Raw genomic sequence first — 16,457 nt, 5'->3', positions numbered from 1 at the left:
TTTCATATTTTCAAAAACCCTGATATTCTCCCATTAAGTTTGATAGCTTCAATGAATCAAACTCACGTTGAAACTGAACGATATTTGTGTTTATCAAGATACATGTATATAAAGGACAGTGCTTCTGCATAAAGCTTGGTTTACTCGTTTTGTTTGCTAATCAGAGGTCATACAACAACATATCACTATGGCCATATTATGGTAATGCATTTTAACATATGGAGTGTGATGACAAACGTATTAAAAATAAGTCGATAAAGTAAAGACGTTCAAATTGTATTTGACTAGTATAAGCTTCATGACAACCGGAATAAAACGACCCTAGAAGTTCTATTTATAGTAACAGTATCTGTGACAAGAACATGTTATGCTGAGTAGTATTAATGGCGAGGGGTGTGAATTAGAGGATGTCGTTTTATGATGGGTGGACTTCAATGATGACGATAGAGCCAACACTTAAAATCTATATGGTTATTCTCTCTACGTTACATGAACGTAGTGAGAATGAGCATCTATATTTTAATTAGATTGTCGCCTAGAGAGGGCAAATGGAGCTTTCAAATATTCAGGTTTTAAGACTAAAGAGTTAAGATTGTATATAGACAATGTAAAAATATGATAATAAAGATACATTGTTGTATGTGTTTCCGTTTATATACAGAATTATTCCCTGTGCGACATATCCTTTATTTAGTTAATTATCGCAAAATATTTAACAGCTAACCTCCCTCCGAGACCTTAAAGATCAGCGTCACACTTAACAAACTCTAACAAAAACAAAACAACTAAATGCGTCGTATACCAGAATAGAGGAAATACACGTAGTTGCTGAATAATATATGAATGTACATGGCACGAGAGGTGGATTCGTACATTATAAACGACTGACAGTACATTTGCTAAGGATATCTGGAGACGAAAGTATGTACATCGTATCGTAGAGACAATAACATAGACTTTAAAAGACATAAAAAAAGAAAAACAATAGTTAAGTGCAGCTGTGACCATCAACGATGACACGTTTAGTACGTAGATCACTTTAAACGTGTCTGGCGCAATGTATAATTTAAAACAACGTATTATCAACATTAAAGGTAAAATACAACGAAAGAAAGCACTCTCGACATTTACCTAGCATTTGGAGTCAGAAAAAGAAAGAAAGAAGCCGTGATGTGAATGAAGTCGTAATTCTATCTCGAATTCAATCAATAACTTCTTTTTTTCAATTTTTGCAATGAATCAAATTCAGGAGGTACAACTAGTTACTCCTCACTTTCAATGTCTCTTTGAGCAACATTAAGACAGATGTGTTCAATACTTGTTTTATACAGTTATTGTATGGGTGTGAGGAAAATAGCACTTTTTTTGTCCCCCGAGACATGAACGATTTCCCGATGTGTTCAACATATTATCAAGTATTTTTTACATTAACAAACTCAACTATAACTATATATTTTCAAGTGAATGAACAATTAAATGAATGAACTAATTGTAACATTACATTGAATAGATATTAGAGTTGTACCTGGATAAAAATCCTCTCCGACTGTTAACCATACACATACTGGTATAATGAACAAAACTGATATTACTGCCATACTCTCTGTTCAGTCTACTTAATCTTATGGGGTTTTTTTGTATGTTAACTCATAACATAACCAACTGTGAATAGATACGATTAATGCAATCAACATTCTAATAATATATCAAAGGTACATATGTATTGCTATAAGATCTATCTGGTCTTGTATATTTTGTACATGTACAGTTTTGCTGCTAAAATTAAAATAACACTGACAGTACTTCCTATTTTTAATATTGTTATTTTTTTACGTGTTGATTAAATGATATAAGTTGTTTAAAACACTTTTTGCGTTGCTTTTCAAATGATTGACAGTTTAAAAGTGAGTTATAGCAAACTGCTGCCTGTATATGGAGCCAGTGCTGCCCTGCACTGTGTATCTGACACGTGCATCATCATCTTCATCAATACTATCTTCATCATCGTCATCAACATCATCGCCGTCATCAGGAATCGGGATCTGCCTGTCCTTGCAGATGTTATGCAGTACAGCACAAACTATTATAACTTGACATGTCTTTTGTTGGGAAAGTCGTACTCCTCCGTGAAGGACATGCAGCGCTTTAGCTGACCGATGCCTCTTTCAACAACACTTGTTCTTTTATGAGCCTGTAAAAGATTTACCACCAGTTATCTTTACGTTGTCATCAAGGTTCGATTCCACAAATTATGCATTATATTAGGCCTACTTTTTGTTTACCTCTCGCTTTAAGCCCATATATGTATTATAGCATGGACTTACATGGAATTTAAATCCATGATAAATAACCAAAAGGCCCAGTGATCTGGTATTATCTGTAGTATGCTGGGATGAAGGGCTACCAAGTTTGTTCGAATGAGTGACCTTGACCTACATTCAAGGTCAGAGGGGTAAAATATGCTAAAATCTTTAAATGGCATCTAAATAACAAAAAGGCCCGGAGACCTGATATTGGCCCTGTAGCATGCTACAATGAAGGGCTGCAATATTTGAGGAAATCAATGGCCTTGACCTACATCCAATGTTAAGGTTCAAATAAACCATGATTTAAGAATTTAATACGCCAACAAACTTTAAAAAAAACTCCTGCAATAACTGCAGGGTCCAAATATGAAAAGATCACTGCACTGCAGGTGAGCCCATGGGCCCTTGTTTCTCGACACACATTTTCCAGTTATAAGTGTTATATATAAACCATGTCTCTCAATATCAATGAAGTAGTAGTGAGAATGACCTTCTTGATTTCAATTGTCCACCATGTCCTATCCCATTACCCGTGGCGGTAACCCGTAGCCCCCCGAAAACGTTTAAAAAATCTGTGTAGGAGTACATAACAATCAAAGGAACAACACGGATGCAGACATAATTGTTATTATTACTTTACTGACCCTTTGTAACAGCTTGACATTAGGAGTATGTAACCCCCACCAGCCACATAACTGCCATACTTGTTGAAGGTAGCACAAGCGCGTACAGGTCTAATCGGGTAAAAAGAAAAAGAAAATGTGTACAATATGGCATGGGGGATACAGATTTAAAATTTAATTGGTAAGTTGTCTGTGTACCATATCTTATTACCATAAATGCTTCTGTCTGGAAAAAACATTCTATTCTTTGAACAATTTCAGCAACAGGAAAACACACATTGAGAGCGCAATCACCATATTTTTCAAAAATGTCAAAGGGCAGAACTCGGTCAGTTTAAAGATAAATCCTTGAATTTCAACAGAACTTTCTAATGGTGTATGGCATAAGATATTTCTAAGGAATTTGAAAAGTCATTTCTTCAGCGCGGTTAAACTTGGAAATAGGAAATCCAGTGGCTAGACTATACAACACGGACAGAGTATTGGTCTTCTCTCCACCCCTTCCCAAATAACAACACAAATGCAAATATAAATTTGCCGAACTAGCGTGCCTGAATTTAGCAGTCGTCGTTTAATAATGCCTAGATAATCAGTAATATATTGGCTCCAGATGATCACAAAAACAATGGCTGTATGGAAGATTCGTATGACTATGATGTACAAACAACTCCCCATGATCAGTTCAACACCTGTCGCCCAGAAAAAAACGGAGATAGCCCCCGGAAATCTGTATCCAATTGGCTGGAAACAATTATGGCCCATAATAGGAGAACCTAGGGGTAACGTAGGACCAAGTAACAAAGCTGTCTAAGATCGAAAACGAAATAGTTCTAAGAAAAAATTTGCTGTGTCCGCACTGTTGAGATGGCAACTCGAATATGACCCTACACTACCACGTGTACGTACCCATACACGTACCCCGCGCACTCCATGCACGTGCAACCCACGACCGTCATACAGTGTCGATTGAGACAAATAATTCCCGCTATACTGTCGAAACGCGGGAATATTTAATTATCTCTCACGTCGGGTGAAGCATGCGGTCGCTAATGCATTTTACCAAATTAGAGTTGTCTCCCCTACACCATCTATCGCATGTTTGAAGACTATCAGGTATCATAACTACTCCAACAATGGTAAGAGGTTTTACACGGCGAGATACTTTTGACAGGCGCCGGTCGGCAAAATCATAGCCGATAGAAAAAGAGCCGACCAGCGTCCTCTGATGTTATAGGAGTAGTATCGTAACTATTTTACAGAGACTGTTACCATTCCCTTACAAAAATATGGATAGACATTACATCTACGTATTGTAATCATTAGAATTTTTAGCTCAAGATAATTTCGTTTTTGTGTGTATTTGGAAATTCGCTAAAGGGTGCAATTTTTTACCGAATTTTAGTCTGGAAATTTGCTATACACACGAGCGTACAATCTAATTAATATCTAGATGGTCATTCTCACTACGTTACATGAACATCTAACGACATCGCATAAGGGGTCACGATGTGATGACCTTTGAGATATGTGTATTTCACTCTCTGGGCGAATTGTCAATTTCTCGATGTCATCGAAGCAAGTCAGTTCGTCACAGCATTCATCTGAAGGAAACCATCTCGGCACAGCATGTATTAACATGTAGCTTTATGCTCTCTGTGACGAAATGACTTGAAACATATTGACAGATTATGCAAGCTATGCACTCTAGTCACGCTAATTCGGACACATACAATTCACTTCCAAGATTCTGGAAGTAGCCATTTGATTGGCTAATCCAAAAGGTCGTCCCGACGTGACCCCTTATGGGATTTTGTTAGATGTTCATGTAACGTAGTGAGAATGACCATCTAGATTTTAATTAGATTGACGAGCGTAGGTCTAAAAACACATAGACTGTAAGAAATTCCGCGGTCCTAGTGGATTTTTTTCTCACTGCAAATGCCTCAATAATAACAGCGATACTAGGCTATTGTTTTCAAGATATGACGACTTTCTTGGACGTAAGTAACTTGTCAATTGTGAATATTTGTTTAAATTAGTGCAGTTATTATAATTGCAATGGTTTTAAGACGTTTCTTCAGACTATAATACAGAGTGCATTCAAGAAGGAACTGTTGCTCATTTTCAGGAGTTACACAAGCAATATGTTTACTCAGCCTATTTGACATATCTAATTTGGGGTTTTCTTGCCTTAATGGGACACGCAACACCCATAAAATGTTATTCCAATTGAAACATATTCCCGATCGAACGTGTGGCATACAAATTAGATGTAGTCAGGAGATATGTTTGGCTGTAACAAACACCGGGAAAACGACAGAGCAACGCAAGAAATAAATTGGAGAGACAATAGCCCCCTCTAATTTACCCGAAATGATCCTGAGATGGTCCTGATCAAGTGTTGTTATCTTTCGGGTCGGTCCGAAATCCAAGGTGGCCGTCATGTAACAGTGCCACTATACTTGCTACAGAGTATGTATACTACGAAAGTATAAAGGTCTTTAGAGTTAGCTGACCGTTAAGGCCCTTGGACCTCTTGTTTTCATCCTGATTTTGAAATAATTTGGGGTTTCTTTCAAAAATTTGAAGGTTTCCAAAAAGGTCTACGTTGAGAAAATTAGCATTTAAATGCATATTGAATTTTTGCATCAAAACAAATGTTTGGCGGAAGATCACTCATGTCAATCGTCATAACAACCGGTTCTTTATGTCCTGACCGTGTCGTTCCCTTAATCCAAATTCAGTTCTGAGATTATGAGCCGATATCCTTGGCTAACCTTTTATCTGCCTGCATATAAAGCCGGGCTATCTACATGTACATATGCTTGTAGATGGAAACAGTTTTGAATGCAAAAATAGGAATCAAGTTTTCCTTTGCAGCTGACCAGGTATCATAGCTAGAAGCACCTGGTGTACATACGCCGATCGCGACTTGACACGTTCCTGTAATCCAGAGTAAAAAATAAACCCCATAGTCCGACCCCTAGTTCACTTGTTGGAAACCTTAAGTGATCTAGCGGTTGGACTCTCGCCCTGTGGTTATTATTTTCTTTTAGATCATAGGAACTTGTCAATCCCCTGTTGATGCTGTTTTTTAGTTATTGATATTAAACTGGTGATCAATTGGTGAAAACCGTGTTTGAAAACTAAAATAGAGAAGCTTTTTGTTGCACTATTTACGTAGAAATCTAATGAATAGAAAAGTACAAAGAGACGACCAGGTTAAGAGATGAGCTGATTGACTTATAATGGACTCCCAAGAATATATTTCATCAATTTTATATATTTTTTAGTTAACTCGACATACAAATTCGTTCACTAAATCGATTAGCTCTCGTGCAGGCTGCAGAAGAGCTACATGTATCTCATATTTCACAGCATATAATAGTACTGGTTCTATGGCATGATCAGGTATGTGCTAGGGATCGCTGAATCTAGCATTTAATTCGAATTCAGCTTCGTATGTTATTTGTTCTTATAATTCTCCCTTTGTTTTAATAACGTCATGTTGATGCGAAAAAGGATGTGATGTGAATTTCCCACTTTTCTGTCTTTTGTGTGTTTATATATATTTGCATTAACGATCACTGCATTTTTCCAATTTTTTAATTTATTCCTTGAGCGCACATTTACTAGTCGATAATCAAACAACATCATCAACTTATAAAACAACAACATCAACATACATAAGGAACTGTACATGTGACTTATAAAACAACATCATCAACATACATAAGGTACTGTACATGTGACTTATAAAACAACATCATCAACATACATAAGGTACTGTACATGTGACTTATAAAACAACATCATCAACATACATAAGTTACTGTACATGTGACTTATAAAACAACATCATCAACATACATAAGTTACTGTACATGTGACTTATAAAACAACATCATCAACATACATAAGGTACTGTACATGTGACTTATAAAACAACATCATCAACATACATAAGGTACTGTACATGTGACTTATAAAACAACATCATCAACATACATAAAGTACTTACATGTGACTTATAAAACAACACCATCAACATACATAAGTTACTGTACATGTGACTTATAAAACAACATCATCAACATACATAAGGTAATGTACATGTGACTTATAAAACAACATCATCAACATACATAAGGTAATGTACATGTGACTTATAAAACAACATCATCAACATACATAAGGTAATGTACATGTGACTTATTAAACAACAACATCATCAACTTATAAAACAACATCATCAACTTATAAAACAACAACATCAACATACATAAGGAACTGTACATGTGACTTATAAAACAACATCATCAACATACATAAGGTATTGTACATGTGACTTATTAAACAACAACATCATCAACATACATAGGTACTGTACCTGTGACTTATAAAACAACATCATCAACATGATAAGACAATGTATATTTCAGTCGTTAATTACAACACATTCTGATATAAGTGGCCTAAATAAGGAGTTCGGTTTTTTTATTATAATACTAAGCATTTAGTGAATAAAACTCATTTATTTTGGTGTAACGTCGAGTTGTATTAGTGAGTCATAAACATTCCAAAAAAACGAGGACTGTCAGCGCAAGGTTTAAAATAATAAAAAAAATGTGACCGATTTAAAAAAAAATGACTAGATATGCGTACAATACTAATTACAGTTGGGATTTTATTGGCACTCGGACGTAACGTTCACACAAAAATCATTTTATACACGTTAAAATCACATAAATATCATTCTCATAAAAAAGTAATAGATGGTCGAAAATTCAATTATGTTTGATTTAAGGTGCTAATATTAAATATGATAAAGAGATCTGTCAGAAATGTATACCGATAAAAACGGTGTATATATTTGACAGCGCTCAATAAGTGTCGGTAACTACATTAAATGGTCGTTATATATCACTATATACAGAAATAACAACCCTACTCGGTCTGTGTAATTTACAGTGACGCCCCATTAGACGACTTACGTCATATGGTGATGATATACCAAATATAGAAAAACATGTAATATCTTACCTCCAGACGTCTTCTTAATCCTACATTTCACACCTCTACTGTGTGTGTGCGCGTGATTATAGCCGTTATTTTTCATTCTGAGTCCTTGCCAATATGAAACTTGAAACGGAAGACTACATTATTTTAGAATTTTGGAAATGGCAGATGTAAATATTTCCAAAGATTCGTCAGTTTGAGATTCAATCAGTCGATTTTGGAATGAACCACCAGTTTTATTTATTTATTTTCAAAATAGACCAGATTAATAGAAATCGATTTGTTCACTTCCTAAAAAAAGGTATAATTTGAAATCCTCCAGATTAATAGAAATCGATTTGTTCACTTCCTAAAAAAAGGTATAATTTGAAATCCTCATAGAATCTATATAATAAAATATTTCTAGATGACGGCCAGCATTAATTCGATCAGCCTTTTTTACATCACACTGTCATACATTTTAGAGATACATGACACAGTTAATGTTTATAGAGTCGTAAATCTGCATTGTTAAGAATGTCAAAAGGGCCTCTTGACGCTCGAACGTCGATAGAAAGTGTCACTCCGTTAAATAGTAAATCACCATATACAACACTGCATGTCAGATCTGGTTAGTAAATCTGAGGTCTCCCAGGTATACGAAAATATGGCTACGTCACAGTGAACAGTCCACGCGTCGCTTTGTCGATACTTACTCTCAAGATGTGGCGAGCCTCCTTAAGTTGAACACTCTTCAAATAGTCCACCGATTATTGATTTAGTAGTTATATATCTTTTAAAACCCATGTTGTCAGCCATACCTCGTAATACATGTAAGTCGAATAAACACTGAGAACAGGCATATCTATAGTATCCAGACCTAATGTCCACCTCGGCAGTAAACTGTTTAAGGGCCATACACGACCTTTACTCCAATTTGAAGATTTTTCCAACTTCATTTTTTTCTGTATAAAATATTTCAATTTCAGTAATTTGTTACCATAAGCCACCCACCTACTAAGCTACATTCTCACGTACGCACGAACGAAATCTCTTTCGCATTTGTTGTGGCGGCTTGTAAAGACCACTGGCAACAAATCGGCCAATTTCGTGAATTTTCGGATTTTTACTTTGCATGTTATCGTCGCCGGGATGTTTAAAGTCCTGCAAATATTTACTAGTCTGATAGAAATTCACAAGCCTGAGTGGCACTTCCTTGTGGTGTGTCCAATTTCTCATTCGAAACACCTTAGATTTTCTGATGGTACAGAAATATACCGAATACGACATGATTCCGATACTTTCCGGAAACGGCCGAGATGTTGCCATTTACGTCTTTACGTACACGAATTCAATTTAGCTCTCCGTTGTGCCTTAATTTACAGCGTTGAGAAGGCGTAGTCTTTTCTTTCCAGACGTGCATAACTAATCACCATTCCCCGTTTGTTATTGAACGTTTTGGTACGATTGTTTACCGTATTGATCTCCCTTAATCCACGTGTCGGGTATTGACTTTTTCTACTAAAGTTAAGGTATGGTTGTTTATCTGATGTACTTACTGGCGGATTTAAGGTGGCGTGCCCCCCTCCCCCCAAATTGTATGAATTTATCGTAAAATATACTAGAATGCAGGATTTTGCATTTACCTGCCAAATTTTTTTCCAAAGGGGAGTACCCCCGGACCTGTCTTTCTATCAAAGTAAAAGCTGGGTTTTTTTCTCCGTGACAAAACATCGCCAGTTACGCGAGCAAGCTACCAAGAATGGCGCACTTTCGTTAAAACGTACAGCTCCCTTGTGTGAGATTTATAAAACTAGAGATAGATACATATATACCGCTCAGCAATCCAACACCCAAATACCTTGAGGATATTCCAGATAATGGATCAGGTTGGACCGGAGAAGTCAGTGATACCGAGCGGGTATCACTTCTAGGAAATGAGTGCAATCCATCATAGTTTGATAGCCGTGTGTACAATACAATTATTTAGATTAATCAATATCTAATCACACCGATAAGAGGAGAGAAAAGCTACCCTCACGCCTCTCTAAGCTGTGGCACGGTTCAACAGAAGTTCAGATCTGCAGTACAAATTATCCGTCTTAACGTGACTTCGCTTCACACAGAGTGTGCACGAAATAGATCTTTGGTAGCCAGATACATGTCCGTGTTTATAGGACCGGATCGTTGGATACTCCCAACTTAAAAAAATAAAATTGAATATATTTAATGTGGCCTTGAAGCAAAAATGTTTTAGTACGCTTTTTGTAGGTATTGAAAAATACACGTTTGCTAAAAGTATTTACTTATATAGTTTAGTTCTCTTGTACCAAGAAGGGCCCAATGGGAGTTTGGCGATAATCCCCATGCGTTGTGTTGCTTGAAATGGTAAACACTACCAGGATATATTCACAATCGATGTCTATTGAAGCTACTTCAAATTACTTTTCTTTACTGTTCTTGTCGATGACGAAGACATAAGGATGAAATGAGTGTATTTTATTTGAGGGCGATTATTTTTAATCCGAAAACATCTGTGATTTTCAAACCTAACAATTATGAAACACCACAAGGATTTAAGCCTAATGAATCTTGATTTGACTTGGGAACACAGTCCCTAATGTTCATGATAACATGCAACGGGCCGCTCGAAAGTTCTTCAACGAACTAGCCACCAGCTACTACAAGGAAACATCGCCTCAAAATGATAGCGGTACATTACTTGTTACGTTGATATGAATAGTTGTTTACCGATACAGCGTGTGTGATCCGTTGTTAAACCGCCTCGTTAACACTTGAAGGCGTTACGGAGATGACTGTACCCACTAAATCGGTGCACTAGATCAATTGCTTATAAGATAAAGTTACATAGTATACAACCAAAAGTGTCCATATCTACATCAACTAAAATATCTGGTACAAACTTATTATCATTTATATCAGCGTATCGCCAGTCACATTCCCAATATACACAAAACGTGTGTGTACATATTGATAGTAATCAGGGGTGAACTCCCATATCCAGAACCTGATAACCTCTTCTACTTTTCCAGTAGATTTTTTTTCAATGAAGCAGTACTTTATTTACAGGATCTAGGTGTGTGGTGTATAGGTATTGACTGGAATTATTCTACAGGATAAACAACTTCAGAACAATATGCCATTATTATAAAGACGTTGTGTCATCCATATACGATTGTTCGTTATGTACTAATTCACCTAGTTACGGAGATGAGTAGCGATATGGATATACTGATCCGATCACGATGGATGCATGTACGGTGAGTAACTATAGAGATATTCATTTTTAGGTTGTATGTTTTCTATAGTTTCTATAGCACGATGACATCTTATATAATCATACGGCAAACCTTGGCTGATACCGGTACCCTACAGTGATACTGGTTACGGAATCTGCCGAAGTATAACAGCTTTAACAACAATGCATCACAAGACATATCTTAACATATATATCTGGTTGTAGACTATTGGAACCACAGATTAAGACCCGAGGTGTGTGGTTCGATCCCTACCATACAGGTGAAGGCCATAAGTGTTTGGTTAGATCCCTATCCTAAAGGTGCAGATTCGAGGTGTGTAGTTAGGTCCCTGCCCTAAAGGTGAAGGTCATAAGTGTGTGGTTCGATCCTTACCATAAAGGTGAAGGTCATAAATGTGTGGTTCGATCCCTACCCTAAAGGTGAAGGTCAAAGGTGTGTAGTTCGTTCCATACCCTTAAGGCGAAGGTCATAAGTGTGTGGTTCGATCCCTACCATAAAGGTCAAGGTCAAAGGTGTGTGGTTCGATCCCTTTCCTAAAGGTGCATATCCGAGGTGAGTATTTCGATCCCTGCCTTACAGGTGAAGGTCAGAGGTGTATATTTCGATCGCTACCCTAAATGTGCAGATCTGAGGGGTGTAGTTCGATCCCTTCCCTAAAGGTGAAGGTCAGAGGTGTGTAGTTCGATCCCTACCCTAAAGGTGAAGGTCAAAGTTGTGTGGTTTGATCGCTACCCTAAAGATGAAGGTCAAAGGTGTGTGGTTCGATCCCTACCCTAAAGGTGCAGATCTGAGGGGTGTAGTTCGATCCCTACCCTAAAGGTGAAGGTCAAAGGTGTGTAGTTCGATCCCTACCCTAAAGGTGAAGGTCAAAGGTGTGTGTTTTGATCGCTACCCTAAAGGTGAAGGTCAAAGGTGTGTGGTTCGATCGCTAGCCTAAAAGTGAAGATCATGGGTGTTTAGTTAGATCCCTACCCTAAAGGTGAAGGTCAGAGGTGTATGGTTCAATCATTACCCATGCCGGTTTGTGTTTATTTTGGGAAATGAGACAAAGAACGGCCCTTGTGTTCTTGGGCAAAACTCTTTGTTTACAAATACTCACGATACAAATGTAGTATGTAATAGGCCTTTAATACGTTTTCGGTGGAGTAGCCACCAGTTACCAAAATGACTGTGAACTGTGTTGTTAAAAAACCCAGCATACAAACATGAAAATAACCACTACGATACATATAAAAACTAAACCCTAAGACACGTATATTAACTTAACACTACGACACTTATATAAACTTAACTCTACGACACATATATAAACTTAACACTACGACACATATATAAACTTAACACTACGACACATATATAAACTTAACACTACGACACTTATATAAACTTAACACTACGACACTTATATAAACTTAACACTACGACACATACATGTATATAAACTTAACACTACGACACATATATAAACTTAACACTACGACACATATATAAACTTAACACTACGACACATATATAAACTTAACACTACGACACATATATAAACTTAACACTACGACACATATATAAACTTAACACTACGACACATACATGTATATAAACTTAACACTACGACACATATATAAACTTAACACTACAACACATACATGTATATAAACTTAACACTACGACACATATATAAACTTAACACTACGACACATATATAAACTTAACACTACGACACATATATAAACTTAACACTACGACACATATATAAACTTAACACTACGACACATGTATAAACTTAACACTATGACACATATATAAACTTAACACTACGACACTTATATAAACTTAACACTACGACACTTATATAAACTTAACACTACGACACTTATATAAACTTAACACTACGACACTTATATAAACTTAACACTACGACACTTATATAAACTTAACACTACGACACATACATGTATATAAACTTAACACTACGACACATATATAAACTTAACACTACGACACATATATAAACTTAACACTATGACACATATATAAACTTAACACTACGACACATACATGTATATAAACTTAACACTACGACACATATATAAACTTAACACTACGACACATACATGTATATAAACTTAACACTACGACACATATATAAACTTAACACTACGACACACATATAAACTTAACACTACGATACATATATAAACTTAACACTACGATACAATATATAAACTTAACACTACGATACAATATATAAACTTAACACTACGACACATATATTAACTTAACACTACGACATGTATATAAACTTAACACTACGACATGTATATAAACTTAACACTACGATACACATATAAACTTAACACTATGACACATATATAAACTGAACACTACGACACTTATATAAACTTAAGACTAAGACACATATATTAACTTAACACTACGACACATATATTAACTTAACACTACGATACTTATATAAACTTAACACTACGACACCTATATAAACTTAACACACCGATACAATATATAAACTTAACACTACGACACTTATATAAACTTAACACTACGACACATATATAAACTTAACACTACGACACATATATAAACTTAACACTACGACGCATATATAAACTTAACACTACGACACATATATAAACTTAACACTACGACACATATATAAACTTAACACTACGACACATATATAAACTTAACACTACGACACATATATAAACTTAACACTACGACACATATATAAACTTAACACTACGACACATATATAAACATAACACTACGACACATATATAAATTTATAGTACACCTTATTTCTATCGTTTTTTATTAAATGTTATTACATAATTGACAGGTGTGTAGGTGTTTGTAGATTTTTGTGTGTTTAAGGTGGGAAGTATTATTACAATGGTCATGCGTGCCTTTCTGATTACTGGTCTTTTACATGCAACTAGATTTTGTGTAACAGAAGACCAAAAGATATAATAAAGGTTTACACCAACACACAAATATTGACACAGATAGCATATCACATTTATCATTACTTAACATCAACTCACACCCCATAAAACCAACAAACGTGTGATAACAAAATAGCCAGAGTATCACGTGACCCCACTTCCTATCGACCTACACAACGGAGATCATTCCAGGACAAAGAACGCAGACGTATATATGTATATTGAATCGAAATAAACGACATATAAAAACATTATGACTGTATACGACTTTATAACTGACCTTAGGGATGGGCACTGTTAATCCCCTAATAATTGGATTACCGGTATACGATGATAATACCCTAATGATTGGATTATACGATGATAATATGCTAATAATTGGATTACAGTGTATACGTTGATAATATCCCAATACATGTACATGTATATACGATGATAGTACCCTTTATTAGTTGGTTTGTTTTTTTAAGAAATAGGTGCAATCAGAGTCTAGTTCGCAATGGATAAATCAAAGAGGGTTAAAAAAAATATCTCTCAGTTGCAATGACAGAATAGCGGTGTTGTAATTTCAAAATCATCCACAATGTACATGTATATCGTGGCAGACCATAGGGACATGAGAATTGAGGTGCATTTGTTAAACGTTTGAAAGGTTGCTATAATGACAAGGTTATAGCATGTGTTGTGACCACAAGTGTGATTTGATGGCTAAACAAATCAACACGGAAATAACAAGAAAATTTCCCACAAGTCCCTGTGATACAGATTTACTTCAATGATCGTTTTATGGGAATTGATTTTGTAATGGTCAAGCTATGCTGACACCAGCGCTAGATTAAGTCCTCAACGACCGGATAAATCATTCCAATACTTCTATCCATAAATAATTTGTGTGAAAGTACCGTAAAACAGTGATCAGTTCTCTCGATAACGATTACTGGAAAACTCAGAACAGATAAAAATGCCTTAAATTGATGGATTGGTAATTATAGCGGCCTTGGTCAAAGGAGAAGATAACCGATCAATGCGTCTCAGGAAATCACCCATAATACAATGGGTAGTCCATAAATAATACTGCGGTAGACACATTGGGTAAATGTAGGAAAACAGAGTCGATCAAACACTTTTAGTCTTGCTAAAGTCACATATAGGTAGCGTTTCCTTTCCTCTTCTCGCAAGTGTTATTATATTTGTAGCCCGTAACAATTTGAACGTCTGTCAGTTCAAATTGTAGATGATATAGTTTACAGAGGTGCCAGCGACCTTTCGCAATATATCACTCTGTACACTGTCATTCCCAAATCCAGAATTAGGGAAAACCTTTGTTCTCTTTTGACAAATTTTCTTTTCCAAGAAAGGCGAACGGCGATATAGTTGTGGAATATAATGCGGCTGGAATGTTTGGGTTTCTGATCGACAACATCTTGTGAGTTTGGTGACCAGTTTTTCTAACAAACTACTAACATATCCATGGTAACCAACTGACCATTTTTAGACTAACTTGTCGTTGTTGTTCTACCAGACTGATTATATTGAGAAGCTTACCAGAACAGGTAACAGGGACCTTACAAAGACCTTTATTTCACCTAGATATACTGACGCTGTGCTATCTGTAAATAACAAAAACTTTTAAAATTCATTGACTCTTTCCATCGGATATACCATTTAGATCTTGAAATCAAGGACACGACAGACTTTTCGACATAAGCTACTTCCCTCGATCTTTACTTAAAACGTAACAAAATCGGACAGCTGACAATTATGCTATGTGATAAGCGTGATGAATTTAATTTCCCAGTTGTCAATATTACGTTTATAAATAGTAACAACACGAAAGACTGTCTTCCCTACGGAGGGTACATATCACAGTTGACTTCTGTATTCAAATACTTGTTCCAGTTATCACCTTGACTACTACTGACAAGGTTTCGAGAGATGCAGCCTGACCAAGGCAATGGGGAAGCCTTATGATCTCCTTTCCCTGTGCGATCCGAAGTCAGTCTTGTTCGATAGTCTTGTTCGATACTTGCTGGTGTGCCTTGTGATTCGGTTATCCTCGTTTTTAGAATGTGACATAACCTGATTTGACCTAGATTTACATAACGGGCGTCGTTGATGAATCAGAAGACGCTCGCCCTCCCGGAACATCAGGTCATATTGTCTTCGTTTCTACCAAAGGTCTCCGTACACAAATCTGTTTTATGTTCGCATTTTGATATCGTTTGGACAATTTTAGTTAGAATCACAGCTTTGTTTAGGACTTGCACAACTAAATCAGCCACTGTT

This window comes from Pecten maximus, chromosome 12 (genome assembly GCF_902652985.1).
Source record: "Pecten maximus chromosome 12, xPecMax1.1, whole genome shotgun sequence".
NCBI lineage: Eukaryota > Metazoa > Mollusca > Bivalvia > Pectinida > Pectinidae > Pecten > Pecten maximus.
This window is presented reverse-complemented; position numbering follows the sequence as displayed.